The sequence below is a fragment of the Hyla sarda genome, chromosome 1, assembly GCF_029499605.1.
Source record: "Hyla sarda isolate aHylSar1 chromosome 1, aHylSar1.hap1, whole genome shotgun sequence".
Taxonomy (NCBI): domain Eukaryota; kingdom Metazoa; phylum Chordata; class Amphibia; order Anura; family Hylidae; genus Hyla; species Hyla sarda.
Window position 1 is genome coordinate 218,759,255 of NC_079189.1, and position 20,487 is coordinate 218,779,741.

Genomic DNA, 20,487 nt, shown 5'->3' on the forward strand with positions numbered 1-20,487 from the left:
CAGCAACCATCTCCTCCGCCAGCTCCTGCACCTCCTCCGCAGCGAGTGGCCGCTCCTAACCTCCGCTTGTCCCTGCCGGACAAATTTGATGGGGACTCTAAACTCTGCCGTGGATTTTTGTCTCAGTGTTCCCTGCATATGGAGATGTTGTCGGACTTGTTTCCTTCAGAACGGTCTAAGGTGGCGTTCGTAGTAAGCCTTCTTTCAGGAAAGGCCTTGTCTTGGGCCACACCGCTCTGGGACCGCAATGATCCTGCCACAGCCACAGTCCAGGCCTTCTTCGCTGAACTCCGGAGTGTCTTCGAGGAGCCAGCCCGAGCTTCTTCTGCCGAGACTGCCCTGTTGAACCTGGTCCAGGGTAATTCTTCAGTGGGCGAGTACGCCATCCAATTTCGTACTCTTGCCTCCGAGTTATCATGGAATAACGAGGCTCTCTGCGCGACCTTTAAAAAAGGCCTATCCAGTCGCATCAAGGATGTGCTGGCCGCACGAGAGATTCCTGCCAATCTGCAAGAACTCATCCATCTAGCTACCCGCATTGACATGCGTTTTTCTGAGCGACACCAAGAGCTCCGCCAGGAAAAAGACTTAGATCTCTGGGCACCTCTTCCACAGTATCCGTTGCAATCTACGCCTGGGCCTCCCGCCGAGGAGGCCATGCAAGTGGGTAAGTCTCGCCTGACCCAGGAAGAGAGGAATCGCCGTAGGGAAGAAAATCTCTGTCTTTACTGTGCCAGTACCGAGCATTTCTTAGTGGATTGCCCTATTCGTCCTCCACGCCTGGGAAACGCACGCACGCACCCAGCTCACGTGGGTGTGGCGTCTCTTGGTTCCAAGTCTGCTCCTCCACGTCTCACGGTACCCGTGCGGATTTCTTCTTCAGCCAACTCCTCCCTCTCAGCCGTGGCCTGCTTGGACTCCGGTGCCTCTGGAAATTTTATTTTGGAGTCGTTTGTTAATAAATTCAGCATCCCGGTGACCCGTCTCGTCAAGCCGCTCTACATTTCCGCGGTCAACGGAGCCAGATTGGACTGCACCGTGCGTTACCGCACAGAGCCCCTCCTCATGTCTATTGGACCCCACCTTGAGAGGATTGAGTTCTTCATTCTCCCCAACTGTACCTCTGAGGTCCTCCTCGGTCTGCCTTGGCTCCGGCTTCATTCCCCCACCATTGATTGGACCACCGGGGAGATCAGGAACTGGGACTCTGCCTGCCACAGGAAGTGCCTCTCCCCCCCTCCCAGTCCCGTCAGGCAAGCCTCTGTGCCTCCCCATGGCCCCCGTCCTGGTGTCACACTGCCCCGTGCCAGGCCTCGCCCTCTGCCCTCCCTCCCCATTCCCACTCCTGCTGTACTGCCTGCCGTTGAGGAAACCCTCCATTCTTTCCCGGTGTCCTCATCCCAGGGGAGGCAGTTACCGGACAAAGAAAAGGGGAGACCTAAGGGGGGGGGGTACTGTTACGCCTAGCGCTCCGGGTCCCCGCTCCTCCCCGGAGCGCTCACGGCGTCTTTCTCCCTGCAGCGCCCCGGTCAGTCCCGCTGACCGGGAGCGCTGCACTGTCTTGGCCGTTGGGGATGCGATTCGCACAGCGGGACGCGCCCGCTCGCGAGTCGCATCCCAGGTCACTTACCCGTCCCGGTCCCCTGCTGTCATGTGCTGGCGCGCGCGGCTCCGCTCTCTAGGGCGCGCGCGCGCCAGCTCTCTGAGACTTAAAGGGCCAGTGCACCAATGATTGGTGCCTGGCCCAATTAGCTTAATTGGCTTCCACCTGCTCCCTGCCTTTATCTGACCTCCTCCCATGCACTGCCTTGCCGGATCTTGTTGCCTTGTGCCAGTGAAAGCGTTTAGTGTGTCCAAAGCCTGTGTACCTGAACTTCTGCTACCCATCCTGACTACGAACCTTGCCGCCTGCCCCCGACCTTCTGCTACGTCTGACCTTGCCTCTGCCTAGTCCTTCTGTCCCACGCCTTCTCAGCAGTCAGCGAGGTAGAGCCGTTGCTAGTGGATACGACCTGGTTGCTACTGCCGCAGCAAGACCATCCCGCTTTGCGGCGGGCTCTGGTGAATACCAGTAGCCACTTAGAACCGGTCCACTAGCACGGTCCACGCCAATCCCTCGCTGACACAGAGGATCCACTACCTGGAAGCCGAATCGTGACACTATGCATATATTGCTATAACATAAATTACACAGGTTGTTTAATATGCCTTCCATTGTCTGCACTGATGGCTTTTCCATAGACTTTAATGGAACATCTTTTTAGATAGAAAAAATGGCAGTTTTTTTTTTTAATCTATGGTACTACAGTATTCTTACATTTTACCCTGAGGGAATTTAGCCTATTTGTGAAAAGATATGGGAATAATCTGTCTTGATTTCAGTTCTGTATGCAATGGATGAAGTTGTTCCTAGTTCAGAATAAAATACAGTATTTCAGGATTCTATGAGGTGGAAACTATTCTAATTTGCACTTTCTAGTCTCACATTTAGGTCAGTATTAATTTTCTACAGTACATTGCTAAATGTATCACAAGATTGTAAAATATGGTGATAATGCTGGAAACAGACTTAAAATGCACTTTTCCAGGTGCAAAATGCTGCGCTAAAAGTGAAAAATTTAAAGACTGGAGACCTGTCGACAAAATACATGTCTTTCAATCTACAGTATTTTTCACCATATAAGACGCACTTTTTGTGGGGGGGAAAAAATCGGTGCGTCTTATACGGCGAATACACACCTATCGCGGCGGTCCCTGTGGCCATCAACGTCCGGGACCCGCGGCTAATACAGGACATCACCGATCGCGGTGATGCCCTGTATTAACCCTTCAGACGCGGTGATCAAAGCTGACCGCCACGTCTGAAGGGAAAGTGACACTAACGCGGCTGTTCAGTCGGGCTGTTCAGGACCGCCGCGATTACACCGCGGCGGTCCCGAACAGCCCGACTGAATAGCCGGGTTAGTGCTTACAGGACACCGGGAGGGACCTTTCCTACCTCCTCGGTATCTTCTCCATTCAGGGATCCCCTGTATGGCCGGCGCTCTCCTTCCTCGTCATCACGTCGTCGCGTACGTGCGTCGGCGTGCGTAACGACGTGATGGCGGCGATGGAGAGCAAGGATACCCGTCCGACAGCAGAGATGTTCCGGAGCGACGGGGACACGGCGACAGCGATGGAGCGACATCCAGGGCAGCGGTGACGGGTCCGGAGCGGCGGGGACACGTGAGTATTACCTCCTATGCAGTGGTCTTCAATCTGCGGACCTCCAGATGTTGCAAAACTACAACTCCCAACATGCCAGCGGCTGTCCGGGCATGCTGGGAGTTGTAGTTTTGCAACATCTGGAGGTCCGCAGATTGAAGACCACTATTGGGTTCAAAATCGTAATTTTTTTAGATTTTGCACCTATAAATTGGGTGCATCTTATACGCCGGTGCGTCCTATAGGGTGAAAACTACGGTATTTTTCAACTCATAAGGCTTTGTCACATCTGCTTCGGACGTTCTATTAGGAGCCTCTATGGCAGAATTTGTAAAAATAAAAAAAAATAAAAAGTGCTATCTAGCCCTATAAAATGATAGACGCAATAATGGAAAACCCCCCATAAAATAATTATAATAATAATAATAAAGTGAACATTTGTCAGAGACATTGGTGTCCAGCACCATCATTATTTTCAGATGATTTAATCCCAATATACAGTAGGATTACCACTGCAACCATTAATGTCAAAGAAAGCTATAAAAATGGACTGAAAATTTATTGTTAGATATCAGATATCATTACTTTGTCAAGTAAAAAAAAAAATGACACGTAGAAAAAGAAGAGCAAGCAGTTTAAGAAAAGTACTGAAGAAATACTAAACAACTAAAGCTAAGAAAAAATAAAGCAAACATGTGGTGGTGAAGAAACCTAAACTTGCACAGAGCAGGACTTGACCGGTTTCCCTTTGAATATGTCTGGTATCCTTGGTAACTTGTATCTAAAGGGTTAATCCCGAAATTGTCTCTGTGGTCTGAGCTAGGACAGCATAGTGAAAGGACAAGAGGAATGAAGGGGGGGGAGGGTATCAGAGTTGCACATATATGGCGGAGTCTTAGAGACATTAAACTCCAAAGAGGAAACAATGTTTAAAAATGATTAAGGGTACGTTCCCACACGGCGTATTTTGCTGCGTATTTGCTGCATATTTGATGCTGCGTATTTTCCTACCCATTGACTTCAACAGAGAAAATAAAATACGCAGCAGCAAATACGCAGCAAATACGCCGTGTGGGAATGTACCCTTAAACCGAATTTGTCCTTTGTGTGTGTGTACACTGTGCCAGATTGGTTAAAAAAGTGGTGCGCCAAACATTTTCATTTTTTTTTCTTCACCTTATTTGCACTATGTGGGCCAGTTTTGTTAAAAGGAAAATGACCTAAGAAAAAAGGCAGACAAGGAGGTGGGGCTTAATTGCACCAAATTTTCAATAGTATGGGCCAAAAAAACGTTTCCTTTACTATACCACCTAAAAAGGTAGTTGGTAATAATATGCGCCAGATTTTCAAACAGCCTGATACACTGTTAAGAATCTGGGGCAATCTTAGCCTAGTCTAAGGCAAATAAGTGAAAACTAGCAAGATAAACTGAAAAGATGCAGTTACCGGTATCTCTGGCAAACATTTACAGGTTTGGTTACATACACTGTTTAATGCATAACATTACTAGGTCACTAAGTAAATGGAAAAACTGTACATACTGTATTTGGAGGGAAGTGTCATTTAAATATCTTCTAAAATGTCTCAATTGCCGAGCTGCAAAGTATTAGTATTTGTATGGTAATCGGAAAAAAGCCTCTGTGTGTGTGTAGTCCTATACATGTGTACACAAATGGTACTATGGGTAGCGTGGGGGGTGCAGGGGGGGCGGCCGCACCGGGCGCAACATCTGGGGGGCGCGCTCTCCGGGATAGGAATTCTTCTTTTTATGTGTCCGGGCCGGCTCCCGTGTGTGGCTGCAGGCGGGGGCCGTCCAGAGCATATAAAAACTAATACTGTATAGTAAAAACCAGGGGGCCTCCAGCTGTTGTGAAACTACAACTCCCAGCATGCCCAGACCGGCAAAGGCTGTCCGGGCATGCTGGGAGTTGTAGTTTCACAACAGCTGGAGGTCCCCAGGTTTTTAGTATACAGTATTAGTTTTTATATGCTCTGGTTGGCCCCTGCCTGCAGCCACACACGGGAGCCGGCCCAGGCACATAAAAATAAGTATTCCTAATCCTATCCCGGACATCCCTGTGTCCCGAAAAATCTTTTCGGGACATAAGGATGTCCGCCGGTCACTCACCATTCCCCGGCCAGCGCGCGTCCTCCTTCGGTCCTTCGCTTCTCCGCCTTTATGGTTGTCCGCATGGGACGTCACTGACGTCCCATGCCTACAACCATAGAGACGCAGGAGGACCGCAGGAGGACGCGCGCTGGCCGGGGCCTGGTAAGTGACCCGTGGCGCGTCATCTTCTTCAGTGTTCCAGTCACCGTTCCCCCGGTCCCAGCACCTACTGCTACGGTCCATAGACCGAAGGAGCGGTGACCGGATCACTGTGGGGGCAGCAGTACAGACATACAGCCTCCAGCCATACACTGTATATGGCTGGAAGCTGTATGTCTGTGGGGTGGGGGGAAGCTGCCTACTATTGTGGGGGAACTGCTGACCTAATGTGGGGGGAGCTGCCTAATATTGTGGGGGAACTGCCTACTATTGTGAGGAACCTGCCTACTATTGTGGGGGAAATGCTGACCTAATGTGGGGGAGCTGCCTACTATTGTGGGGGAACTGCTACTATTGTGGGGGAGCTGCCTACTATTGTTGGGGAGCTGCCTATTAGTGTGGGGGAGCTGCCTACTATTGTGGACTAAAATCCACGGGTTAGAGGGCGCAAATTACTTGCCTTGCCCCCGGGTGCTGACAACCCACGCTACGCCACTCTATGGGTCTGTTATATGTAGTGCCCTTAAAAACATGGCACAATGTAAAACCTCTGGCAAAAACTATGGAATCCCCACAATTGGATGCTCACCCAGATTTCTTACATAGCAAATACACAAATCAGAGATATCACACTAAACAATGTTTGTTAAAAGCGTACCTGTCAGATCCCACAATATATATATATATATATATATATATATATATATATATACTCAGTAGCTAATCCTGACCATGTACATAATTTTTATTCCTCTAATACCTATATTTATTATAAAAATACCTCTTTTCACTAGCTCACACAGTGTTAGAAATTCTCTCAGGGGAAGGGGGCGTGTCCCTCCCTTGTGGTGGGGGGAGGTGATTGGTGCATCTGCTCATGCAGCCTTATGAATTAATCATCTCTTGTCCATGACTCATGGACAAGCCTGATTCTGCTGCAGGACTGGTTAGTGTCCCAGTAGGTATGGGAACCCCTAGTGGTGGGATTTCAAGGGGCTGTTTTATTTATTAAATATAAAAAAAAAATTTACAACCATTTTACAAAATGTCTTTAATTTTCATCTAAAAAGTTTTTGGATCTGACAGTGCCCTTTTAAGGGTGCGTTCACATGGGCGGATGTTTAATTTAAGTTTTCTGCTGCATTTCTGCTGATGTTTAATTAAAGTTTTTTACACAGCCATCGTATGACTTACTTTTTGCAGTTTGTACTGTTTATCGGAGTCCTTCAATTTACCTTATAATATATTGTGAAAACAGAAAAAAAGTATTTTGGGTTGTGAAATGGAAAAAAAGGCACACAATTTTGTTGGGCATTAAAAAGTAAAACTGACATAAATTGTGTATTATATGGGTCAGTATAATTACAATGATACCACATTTGTATACTTTTGTTTTCTACTTTCTACTAAAAATAGAACTTTTTATGAATAAAAAAATAATCTGTGCATCTCCATGTTCTGACCCCTATATTTACTTTTCCATCTACGGATCTGAGTGAAGGCTCATTTTTTGCAATGTGATCTGTAGTTCTGGCATTTGGAATTATTATTTTTTTCTTCTGATTACGCCATTCACCATGAGGGATCAATGATGTAAAATGTTAAAAGGTTGGATAAATCCACACATGGCGATAACAAATATGTTACATTTTTGGGGGAGTTGATATTTTTTATTTGACAATTGGACAAAAAGAAGGTGATTTAAATATTTATTATGGGTTTCTTCTCTATATTTTTTTATAGAAATATTTTTATATTATTTACACTTTTTTTGGTGCCCTTAGGAGATTTTTATGAACAATTATTCAACTGCTTATATAGAACAGTACAATACATATGTATTGTTCTATTCAATCTGCGCTCTATGGGGGAATTTTATCAAAACCTGTCCAGAGAAAAGTTGCTGAGTTTCCTATAGAAATCAATCAGATCACTTATTTCATTTTTGAAAAGGCCTCTGAAAAATGAAAGAAGCAATCTGATTGGTTGCTATGGGCAACTATGCAACTTTTCCTCTAGGCAGCAGAATTCTCCCACATTAGGTAGGCAGCAAAAGACCCCTTCATATAAGATAGGGCCAGGGACTATTCATAGTATTCAGATTATTGGGCAGACTAGATGGGCCAAATGGTTCTTATCTGCCGACACATTCTATGTTTCTATTAGGTAGACAGAAGAAGATCCCCACATTAGGTTGGCAGAAGAAGACACCCACATTAGGTGGGCAGCAGAATTCTCCCACATTAGGTAGGCAGCAAAAGACCCCTACATTAGGTAGGCAGAAGACCCCCACATTTGGTAGGCAGCAGAAGACCTCCACATTAGGTAGACAGCAAAAGAAACCCACATTAGGTAGGAAGCAGAAGTCCCGCACATTAGGAAAGCAGAAGAAGACCCCCACATTAGGTAGGCAGCAGAAGTCCCCCACATTTGGTAAGCAGCAGAAGACCCCCACATTAGGTAGGAAGCAGACTCCCCCCCATAGTAGGCGAAAGATTCCCCCCCTAGTAGGCGGAAGATTCCCCCCATAGTACGTGGCAGATTCCCCCCTAGTAGGTGGCAGATTCCCCCATAGTAGATGGCAGATTCCCGTTTGTAGATGCCAGTACCCCCATAGTAGGCGCCAGTACCCTCATAGTAGATGCCAGTACCCCCATAGAAGGTGGCAGTGTCCCCCACAGTAGGCAGCAGTGTCTCCCACAGCAGGCAGCAGTGTCCCCCATATTAGGCTAGCAATGTCCCCCCACAGTAGGCAACACTGTTCCCCATATTAGGCCAGTAAGTATACCCCATTGTAGGCAGCAGCAGTAGTACACCAATATACCTGCATCCCCCCCCCCCCCCGAAAATGGCTCTTCACCTGTCAAACTTCCCACCAAGCTCCACATTTAACTGTAGATGCTTCTACTACGCGATATCCTCCCTTAAGTGGGAATGTCGCCAGATCCGGGACGGTTGGGAGGTATGCAGATTGCCTGATGGATACAAAAGACGGACACCACTAATGTGGTGAGAAAAGAGCCTTATAATCTTTACCCCTTCAGGGTGTGTTTCTGCAATTATTGAATACAAAACAGTTATATTCCTGGACTGTAGGGCTTGAATCCCAGCAAAACTACATAAAGGAGAACAAGGTGACCACTGACAACCAAAATGGGCACTTCTTTGGTTAGCCAGTTGAGCTAACAGTTTTTTCTTGGTTTATTTTATCATTTTTATTAGAAAATTTCCAGTATAAAAACATATAATATACATTGACGTAAGATAAAGTATAAAAAAAAGAAAAAAATAACTCATTTACAAAGTATAAGGGTGTGTTCACATGTCCAGGCTAACTGTGAAAACACACCCTTGTACTCTGTAATTGAGTTGTCTATGTAAATGTTTTATCTATTTATATCTTCTTTATTGGGTTTTATACTTCATCTTATGTCATTGTTTATCATATGCTTTTATACTGGAAAATTTCTAATACAAATATTATAATAAACCAAAATACAGAAAGCTCTTAAGCTATACTGGGTATACAGCCTCACTTGGGCATAACCCGTATTTGGGCAATACAGTAAGCAGTGTATAACTGTTAACCTAGCTCCTCTTTGAAGGCTATAAACAGTTATATACACCTTTTCATATACCTTATTATGGATTTTATACAGATTATTGGATGTGTCTTATACCTGCCCTACTGACCATAAATGATTCATTCCTAGAGATAAGATATAGTGCACTGGAATTTTAACATTAATTTTCTATTGAGGTTATGTTCATTACTATACAGTGGTCCCCCAAGTGATTATATTACTTGGTCCCAGAATGACCATTGTATGTTGAAACTATTGTATCATGAAACCATAACTCTAGGGAAAACTAGTAATTGGTTCCAAAGCCTTCAAAATATCATCCATAATAAGAAAAAAAGTAGATTAAAAAAAATGACAAGATAACCAATACAATAAAGCCTGCTAGAAGCTATAAATCACTTTCTACATAAAAGGCAGGAGCTTCTTTAGGGTCCTGTACAACACACATAATGAGGGGCATTTATCAAATTTGAACTTGTTTTTTTTTGTGGGATCCAAGCCCTGCAGTGCCCCTCATCTCTCTTGGTCAGGGGTCTCAAACTGGTGGCCATGTTGCAAAACTTTAACTCCCAGCATGTCCAGACTGTTGGCTGCAGCCAGTGGCTGTCCGGGCATGTCCAGGTATGCTGGGAGTTGAAGTTTTGCAACATCTTGAGGGACACTAGTTTGAGACCCCTGACCTAGGTTGTTCCTCCAGGATCAGATAGGACATTAGGGTAGAAGTCTGGATTCTGGGGCCCGTCTTTATGACATGAAGCAGTGTTCAGGCTGACTGTGTGAACACACTCTTACACCCTTGAGTTATTTTATTTTGTTTATTTCCTCTCTATTTAATGAATGAATGAATATATATATATATATATATATATACATTGGAAAATGTTCAAAGAAAATATTTAAAAAATGAAGACAAGAAAAAAGTAAGCTCTCGAACTAGGGTGCGTTCACACGGCCGTCTGTCCCCGTTTCCCCCCCCCCCCCCCCCCCCGTTTAGGTTCTGTTGTTGCTGCTTTTAAACAGATTACAAACGGTTGTAAAATAATCCCATTGGACTTTTTTATACAACCCTTTCACATCCGTTTGCACCCGTCTGCGCTCATTTAGGTTTTTTTTTTTTTAAGGGAGAAAAGTTGCATGCACTATGTATTTTTTCTCCCATCAAAAAACGGATACAGTAAGTTTAATATTTCGAGGTCTATTGAAAACGGATGAGCCTTTAATCCCTTAAGGACCCAGCCCATTTATACCTTAAAGGGGTACTCCATTGCTTACACATCTTATCACCTATCCAAAGGATAGGGGATAAGATGCCTGATCGAGGGAGTCCCGCAGCTGGGGACCCCCGTGATCTTGCACGCGGCACCCCGTTTGTAATCAGTCCCCGGAGCGTGTTCACTCCGGGTCTGATTACGGTCGACCGCAGGGCCGGCAGCATGTGACATCACGCCCCCGCCCCGTGTGACATCACGCCCCCGCCCCCGTGTGACGTCATGCTCCACCACTCAATGCAAGCCTACGGGAGGGTGCGTGATAGCTATCACGCCCCCTCCCATAGGCTTGCATTGAGGGGCGGAGTGTGACGTCAAACGGGGGCGGAGGCGTGATGTCACACGCCGCCGGCCCTGCGGTCGACCTTAATCAGACCCGGAGCGAACACGCTCCGGGGCCTGATTACAAATGGGGTGCTGCGTGCATGATCACGGGCGTCCCCAGCTGCAGGACTCCCCCGATCAGGCATCTTATCCCCTATCCTTTGGATAGGGGATAAGATGTGTAAGTACCCCTTTAAGGACCCGGCAATTTTTTTAACATCTGACCACTGTCACTTTAATAACTCTGGGATACTTTTAAATTTCATTCTGATTCCGAGAATGTTTTTTCTACACATATTCTACTTTGTCAGCGGTAAATTTTTGTACATCCTTTCTTGGTGAAAAATTCCAAAATTTGATGAAAAAATTGAAAATTGTGCGTTTTTTTTTTACTTTGAAGGTCTCTGCTTATAAGGAAAATGGATATTCCAAATAAATTATATATTGATTCACATATAAATTATGTATATGTTATGTTTGCATCATAAAATTGACGAGTTTGTACTTTTGGAAGACATCAGAGTTCAGCAGCAATTTACCAATTTTTCAGAAAATTTTCAAAATCAGAATTTTTCAGGGACCAGTTCAGTTTTGAAGTGGATTTGAAGGGCCTTCATATTAGAAATACCCCACAAATGACCCCATTATAAAAACTGCACCCCTCAAAGTATTCAAAATGACATTCAGTAAGTGTGTTAACCCTTTAGGTGTTTCACAGGAATAGCAGCAAAGTGAAGGAGAAAATTCAAAATCTTCATTTTTTACAGTCGCATGTTCTTGTAGACCCAGTTTTTGAATTTTTACAAGTGGTAATAGGAGAAAAAAAAAGCCCCCAAAAATTTGTAACACAATTTCTCTCAAGTAAGGAAATACCTCACATGTGTATGTCAAGTGTTGGGCGGGTGCAGTAGAGGGCTCAGAAGGGAAGGAGCAACAATGGGATTTTGGAGAGTGAATTTTGCTGAAATGGTTTTTGGGGTGCATGTCACATTTAGGAAGCCCCTATGGTGCCAGAACAGCGGACAACCCCACATGGCATACCATTTTGGAAACTACACCCCTCAAGGCACATAACAAGGGGTCCAGTGAGCCTTAACACCCCACAGGTGTTTGACAACTTTTTGTTAAAGTCGGATGTGTAAATGAAAATTTTTTTTCACTAATGTGCAGTTTTCCCCCCCAAATTTACCATTTTCACAAAGGGTAATGGGAGAAAATGCCCCCCAAACTTTGTAACCCCATCTCTTCTGAGTATGGAAATACCCCACGTTAGGACGTAAAATGCTCTGCGGGCGAACTACAATGCTCAGATGAGAAGGAGTCACATTTGGCTTTTGAAAAGCCAATTTTGCTGAAATGGTTTTTGGGGGGCATGTCGCATTTAGGAAAGCCCCTGTGGTGCCAGAACAGCAAAAAAAAAAAAAAAAAAAAAACAAAACACATGGCAAACTATTTTGGAAACTACACCTCTTAAGGAACGTAACAAGAACGTAACAGTGAGCCTTAACATCTCACAGGTGTTTGATGACTTTTTGTTAATGTTGGATGTGTAAATGGAAAAAAAAATTTCACTAAAATGCTGTTTTTCCCCAAATTTTTAATTTTTACAAGGGGTAATAGGAGAAAATGACCCACAAAATGTGTAACCCCATTTCTTCTGAGTATGGAAATACCCCATGTGTGGACGTCAAGTGCTCTGCTGGTGAACTAAAATGCTCAGTAGAGGAGGAGCGCCATTGAGCGTTTGGAAAGAGAATTTGTTTGGAATGGAAGTCGGGGGCCATGTGCGTTTACAAAGCCCCCAATGGTGCCAGAACAGTGGACCCCCCCACATGTGACCCCATTTTGGAAACTACACCCCTCACAGAATGTAATAAGGGGTACAGTAAGCATTTACACCCTACTGGCGTTTAACAGATCTTTGGAACAGTGGGCTGTGCAAATGAAAAATAAAATTTTTCATTTTCACGGAACACTGTTCCAAAAATCTGTCAGACACCTGTGGGGCGTAAATGCTCATTGTACCACTTATTACATTACGTGAAGGGTGTAGTTTCCAAAATGGGGTCACATGTGGGGGGTCCATTGTTCTGGCACTATGGGGGCTTTGTAAACACACATGGCCTTCAATTCCGGACAAATTTTCTTTTCAAAATCCCAATGGTGCTCCTTCTCTTCTGAGCATTGTAGTGCCCCCGTAGAGCACTTTACATCCACATATGGGGTATTTTCTTACTCAGATGAAATGGGTTATAAATTTTGGGGGTCTTTTTTCGTCAAACACCTGTGGGGTGTTAAGGCTCAATATACCCCTTGTTACATTCCGTGCCCCCAGCTTTTTTGCGTTTATTTCAGAACCACTGTAAAATCAGCCACCCCTGTGCAAATCACCAATTTAGGCCTCAAATGTACATAGTCATTGTCAAATGTCATCCTGAGCCTTATTGTGCGCCCGCAGAGCATTTTAGCCCGTACTCAGGAGAAATTGCGTTACAAATTTTGGGGGTCTTTGTTTGCTTTTACCGCTTGTGAAAATAAAAAGTATGGGGCAACACCAGCATGTTAGTGTAAAAATTTTAATTTTTTTACACTAACAGGCTGGTGTAGCCCCCAACTTTTCCTCTTCATAAGGGGCAAAAAGGAGAAAAAGACCCCCAAAATTTGTAGTGCAATTCCTTCCGAGTACAGAAATGCCCCATATGTGGCCCTAGACTGTTTCCTTGAAATACGACAGGGCTCTGAAGTGAGAGAGCACCATGTGCATTTGAGGAATACATTAGGGATTGCATAGGGGTGGACATAGGGGTATTCTACTGCACAGTGATCTCCAAACTGTGGCCCTCCAGATGTTGTAAAACTACAAATCCCAGCATTACCAGACAGCAAACTGGTGTGTGGGCATGTAAGGAGTTGTAGTTTTGCAACATCTAAAGGGCTACAGTTTAGAAACCACTGTATAGTGGTCTCAGACTGTAACGCTCCAGATGTTGCTAGGCAACTCACCGGCTTCCGTAGGATCCAGGGAGCCGCATCGCCGTCCTCTTACGCAGATCTCTGCCACCGATCGCCACCGGCAGCCTCCGCCGATGTGTAAGTGGACTTCGGCGCTGGTCCTCTGTCGATTTCCCCGTTCTGTCTGGCCTATTGTGGGTGGGCAGAACTGGGAAACCGAAAGTTAACCCCCCGCCCCTGATCTGCTATTGGTCGTCGCTCTAGATGACCAATAGCAGGGATAGGAGGGGTGGCACCCCTGCCACCTCACTCCTATGCCTTCAGGGGGATTGTAGGTGTCTTGGACAACCGCGATCCCCCTTATATTCCGGGTCACCATAGACCGGTATGACCCGGAATCGGCACAAATCGCCGGTGTGAATTTACCGGCGATTTGCGCCGATCACCGACATGGGGGGGTCTGATAACCCCCCTGCGCATTTGCGCAGGGTGCCTGCTGATTGATATCAGCAGTCACCCAGGTCCGGTCCCCGCCCAGCACGCGGCAGGGACCGAAATTCCCAAGGGCGTATGGATACGTCCTGGGTCCTTAAGTACCAGGGAGCCAGGGCGTATCCATACGCCCTAGGTCCTTAAGGGGTTAATGTCATCCGTTTGCATCCGGTTTTACTTTAGAGCATGCTCAGAACAAAAAAATATATAATTATTTTTTTTTGGTTTATTAACTGAACAATAATGGATCCAAACGGATAACATCCGTTTGCATCCGTTATTGTCCGTTTTTTTTAAGTCTGTTTTTATTTTTGACAGGAGAAGAACGGGACGGGTCTAGACAACCATGTAGTTTATTGGACGCTATGTAACCTCAGATGTGCCCTTCTGTCTGGTCACCCAGCTCTCCTATATGCAGTCTTGTAGAGATCCAAGCCCTGCAGTGCCCCTCATCCCTCTAGGTCAGAGTTTCCCAACCAGGGTGCCTCCAGCTGTTGCAAACTACAACTCCCATCATGCCTGGACAGCCTTTGGATCAGATAGGAAATTAGATAGAATAACATCAGTTTGCATCCGTTATTTTTTTAAAGTCTGTTTTTATTTTTGCCGGCCGTGTAGTTTAGGGTGCTGGAAGCACCCTGGTTGGGAAAGGTTGTCCTCCAGGATAGGTCTGGATCCAGGGGGCCGTCTCTATGACATGGAGAGGGTCTAGGCTGACTGGGAACACACCCTTATTTTGTTTCTTTCCTCCCTGTAAGATATAGATAGATAGAACAGATTGATTAGATATATAGATAGAATAGATTGATTAGATAGATAGAATAGATTGATTAGATAGACATTTCCAATGAGAATAATAAAAAACAAAAAGAAGAAAATACAGTAAACTTGGGCTGAGATGGACACCTAGCTCCCCTCAGACCTGCCTTCTGTCGGTTGTCACCTCTCTCTCTCCAATCCATAGTTTTGTAGGGACCCAAGCCCCGTTCTCTAGGTTTAGGGCAGGAGGGGGTCTGGATCCAGGGGGCATCAGGGTCCATTGTCCTGGCACTGGCAGCACAGCCCTCCCCAGCAGACAAAGCGGGGAGGGAAGTGACCGACCATTGCCGGGAAGCGCCATGTAGCCAGGGAGAGAGGAGCCAGGCACTGTCATCACACGGCGGAGGGGGAAGGGAGGGAGAGAGGGAAGATCTCCGACTGAGTCAGGAAGAGGGAGGAGGAATAAAGATTAAAAATGGCCACCAGCAGCTGCTGGCAACAGCAACAACTCCTGACTTTCCGGGATAGGGCCACTGGCCGGTCCGATCAGCATTGATGGAAGGGAGGAGGAGCGACCGGGGCACAGAGCTGGCACCGATCTGTGGGCACAGCACAGGAGAAGGGGCACACACTGGGTCCTAGGCAGCCTCAGCCCCCAGTCCTTTCTCTCCTCACCTTGACACTTGGATGATCGCATTGTCTTCCTGCTATCCCCGTATTCTTCTACCTGCACCCGTCTACAGCCCCGCTGGATGTATCCGGGAAGGGATCGCCGGGCATGAGCATGCCAGGAGGACTGCATTAGAGGAGGAGGGCAGGGAAGAGAAAGCAGCCCAGCTCCATCCTGCTGCTCTGTGCCACCCTGCACTGAGGTGAGTGGACGTGCCAGGGCTGCCACCCCATCCCTGGAGACCTAGGCCCGGGCATGGATTGGGTATGACTGGGGTGGCCTCTGCAGATCTGGCAAATACTATGTGTGTACTCTGTACCTGAACCAGAACAGGTCTGCATTGTCACCCTCATGGTCTGGAGTCTGGGCAAACAAGGCATGTGTTACATTTCTGTGTATATATATATATATATATATATATATATATATACACTGGCATTGCCATCCAGTGCTGGGTAGAACATCCTGCCCCAGTGCCCACCAGTCTCATGATGAGCCAGCATTGTCAGGCTTCTCTAGGAAGCAGAAGTGCTTTAGTGCACATTTCCCCATAAGATCTGCTATTTCTGGAATTACACAAATGACGACTACTTATTGCTATAAGGGGGACATGACACCCACCTTATGACATGTCTGTATTGTATGTCACCATAGTTCTGTGAACCAGGGGGCTCAGGATGAACAATGCTATAGGTTCTTTACAGACAGGAGGAGAAGTGATTGTGTATTGTAAGATGTTGCAATATGTTAGTAATGCTAGATGGGAATACAGTTACAGTAGATCAGTGGTCTCCAAACTCTGGACCACCAGATGCTGCAAAACCACAACTCCCAGCATGCCTGGACAGCCAACGGCTGATGATTGTCTTCATGTCTACTAGCTGATCATGTCAAGGATCAGTAGCTGGTAATCTTGGCTTAGCCCTTAGAGAAGTGATCTGAAAGCCACCATTGCCTTGCGAATCGTATTACATTGACAGATGGCATCATGACCCCCCCATTGGTATGTTGCCCCTTCTAGGTAGCGTTACATCATAAACAAATTGTGCTTCCATAGAATCAACTTTAGCCTGGTCTTTGTTGTGGGATATATGGATTTTTCTATCCTTTTAATATCTATATCAGTTTATCGAAAGCTAAACCAATCCTAACAACTGAAGTGTGAAATATGTAAGAGCAGACGGGATATTATTTACTACCTGTCACTAATATGGCAGCAACGTGGGCCGCAGCGCTGTGCAGAGAATGGGCTCTATAGAGTGGGTGCAGGCTGGAGATTCATACAATGGGAGGAGACCACCATAGACGTGTATGGAGGTAATAGGAAAGCTGCAATAGTGCAGGTATTCCGGGCTATCGTCTCTATAGAGAGCTGTCATTCCTGTGGGTATGGTCTTGGCCTGTTTCCCGTTGGAGCTTGACCTCCTCTAATATCTGCTGAGATGTATTGATCGCGGAGCGTGGACAGGTCATGTGATGCTGCTGGGTCCTGCCATTTCCGTTGGAAAATGAATCTAGTGTTGGCTATTCTTGTAATCTATATCATAAGTCATGACAGAGGCCTAAAAGATCTCAGGCCTATATGATGTTTATGAGGAGATCTCAGACCCCTAATGTTTCTCATGTAAGGACTACATAGTGTCTGTGATAAGATCTTTGTATACTGTCTATGATCTCCTGTATACCTGTATACTGCCTATGACATCATCTCAGGACTACATAATGTCTATGAGACCATCTCAGACCTGTGTATTGTCTTACATAAGATCTCACGCCTAATATAATGTCCATCTTATCGGGACTACATAATGTCTATGAACCCATCTCAGACCTGTGTAATGTCTTACATAAGATCTCGCGCCTAATATAATGTCCATCTTATCGGGACTACATAATGTCTATGAGACCATCTCAGACCTGTGTAATGTATTACATAAGATCTCACGCCTAATATAATGTCCATCTTATTGGGACTACATGATGTCTATGAGACCATCTCAGACCTGTGTATTGTCTTACATAAGATCTCACGCCTAATATAATGTCCATCTTATCGGGACTACATAATGTCTATGATACCATCTCAGACCTGTGTAATGTCTTACATAAGATCTCACGCCTAATATAATGTCCATCTTATCGGGACTACATGATGTCTATGAGACCATCTCAGACCTGTGTATTGTCTTACATAAGATCTCACGCCTAATATAATGTCCATCTTATCGGGACTACATAATGTCTATGATACCATCTCAGACCTGTGTAATGTCTTACATAAGATCTCACGCCTAATATAATGTCCATCTTATCGGGACTACATGATGTCTATGAGACCATCTCAGACCTGTGTATTGTCTTACATAAGATCTCACGCCTAATATAATGTCCATCTTATCGGGACTACATAATGTCTATGAGACCATCTCAGACCTGTGTATTGTCTTACATAAGATCTCACGCCTAATATAATGTCCATCTTATCGGGACTACATAATGTCTATGAGACCATCTCAGACCTGTGTAATGTCTTACATAAGATCTCATGCCTAATATAATGTCCATCATATCGGGACTACATAATGTCTATGAGACCATCTCAGACCTGTGTATTGTCTTACATAAGATCTCACGCCTAATATAATGTCCATAATTTCAGGACTAAATGTCTGTGATAAGATCACGGTTTATGATCTCACACCTGTATAATGCCTAGAATTAAATCTCAGGACTACATAATATCTATGATAACATCTTAGATATGATCTTGGGCCTATATAATGTCTATCTTATCAGGACTACATAATGTCTATAAGATCTTAGACCTGTGCTATGTCTTAGATATGATCTCAGGCCTATATAATGTCTATCATATCAAAGATATATCACAGGTCTAAGATCTAGACATTATGTAGTCTTGATATGATAGACATTATATAGACCCGAGATCTTATCTGGACTATATAATGTCTATAAGATCTTAGACCTGTGCTATGTCTATGATAAGATTTTAGTCCTAAATAATATCTATCATGTTGGGACTACATAATGTCTATGGCAAGGTTAGCATTAAACAGATAAATTACTGCCCGATGTGAGCGCTGGTCCACTAGATAGGCGCTCATTTATAGAACCTATTACACAACTTGGCTATTATACAGGCAGGGCTGCATGAACGATTGCTGAATTGTTTTCTCTTCCCTAAACTTCTATCATTTATTGGCTGAATATCCCCTATTATATGTATTAGGTCAAAGATCTCAAGCTTATATAATGTCTGTGTATAGCGAAATCTCTGCAGTCAGTAGTGCTAGGAACCTCTTGGGTGTCAGATGTTCATTGACTAGTCACGTGTTGTTTATGGGGGGGGGGGGGAATCAAGTAATAAAACTAGGTACGGCATCCAAGCTGTAGGCCATTGGTGTTGCTGACAGATCTTTCACTAATTTTTTTTATTATTAGGGATGTGTAAGGCTTTGTTAACATCTATGTTGTGGTTTTGTGTATATACAGAAACCGCGACACAAGTTAGGTTTGTCTCACAGTGGGCACCAGTGCTATTCTGACTTCAGTATCCATCAGTTCAAAGAAAAAGGAAAAAGAACCTCTACATGGTCCTAACAGAATCCAATGCAGATGTGAATACAAGCTTATCTATGCAGTTCGCTACAAATTATGGGATATGAAACTATGCGATTACACCGGATGAATCCATGTTATTCGTATTATCAGAATGGTTAGTTGAATTTTAGATTCAGCAGTGATCATGTAGTCCAGGAGGTTGCATACTATGCACACTACGGAGGCACAGACGGATTCAGTCAGTGCTAGGACCGCATAAACATTGCCGGTCCCCATAGCCAGCAATGCATTCCATAGAGGTATTTGGCGATATTCCCCCAAAAGAATAAACATGTAAATAAATTTCAACAGTGATAAGCTCCTTTGCTGAAAATCTGTAATGTGCCCTGTGCAGTGGAATTTCTCTGCTTGGAAATTCCATAGTGTGCTTGGGCCCTTTAAAGGGGTACTCCACTGCTCAGTGTTTGGAACAAACTGTTCCGAACACTGGAGCCGGGAGCTTGGGACATCATAGCCCCGCCCCCTCACAATGTCAGCTGTCACGCCCCCTCACATAAACTTGCATTGAGAGGGCAGGGTGGGACGTCATGAGGGTGTTGGGCTATGACGTCACAAGCTCCCGGCTCCAGCGTTCGGAACAGTTTCTTCCAAACGCTGAGCAGCGGAGTACCCCATTAAACAGACATACACGTAAGATGAAAGTCTGCCAAACCCACTGACCACCTTTTTTATGTATGAGGTCATTCCAACTTTGATGGGTGACAGAATAGTTGTAAACGTTGCATTTTAGCATGCCCTATTCTCTTGTTTTCGCAAAGATAAGTTACATTCGGGGGTGTCTAGCAGTTCCGTTGTAACCCCCCCCCCCCCAAGGGGGAGCAGAGTGTGCATGTCGAAATCAATAAAGACCGCTAAATTAGTTTTTGGTAATGGCTATTCAAATGTATGGCCAGCTTAAAGTCTGATCATGGGGAGCCCGCTGCTGAGAACATCCCCCCCCGCGATCTCCCTGCAGCGTCTCTAGTTTCGGAAACCTCCGTGTTTCTGGGACTGGGGATGTGACGTCACGTCACGCCCCCTCCATTTATGTCTATGGGAGGGGGCGTGACGGCGTCCCCCACGATCAGACACCTTATCCGCTATCCTTTGGATAGGGGATAAAATATTTTTGCCCGGAATACCCCTTTAAGGGTGTATTCACACGGCAGAATTTCCGCTTGCGGAATTCCACCTCAAATTAAATCCCATAGACTTCTATGGGATTCCGTGCTCCCATGTGTGGGATCACATAGAAGTCTATAGGCTCTAATTGAGGCGGAATTCCGCAAACGGAAATTCTGACGCATGAATAGACCCTAAAGATGTTACCTGGCTATCTAAAAT

General features: G+C 45.2%; 1 protein-coding gene across 4 annotated transcripts in view; it reads left to right on the forward strand.

The window, feature by feature from the left end:
- Positions 1-15,013: 15,013 nt before the first annotated feature.
- WDFY3 (WD repeat and FYVE domain containing 3) overlaps positions 15,014-20,487 on the forward strand; it is a 250,866-nt gene continuing 245,392 nt past the window's right edge. For all 4 annotated transcript variants that reach the window (XM_056568763.1, XM_056568762.1, XM_056568764.1 and 1 more), the window contains exon 1: positions 15,014-15,724. The gene's annotated coding sequence lies outside the window, so the exon portion shown is untranslated. The remainder of the gene's footprint in view (positions 15,725-20,487) is intronic.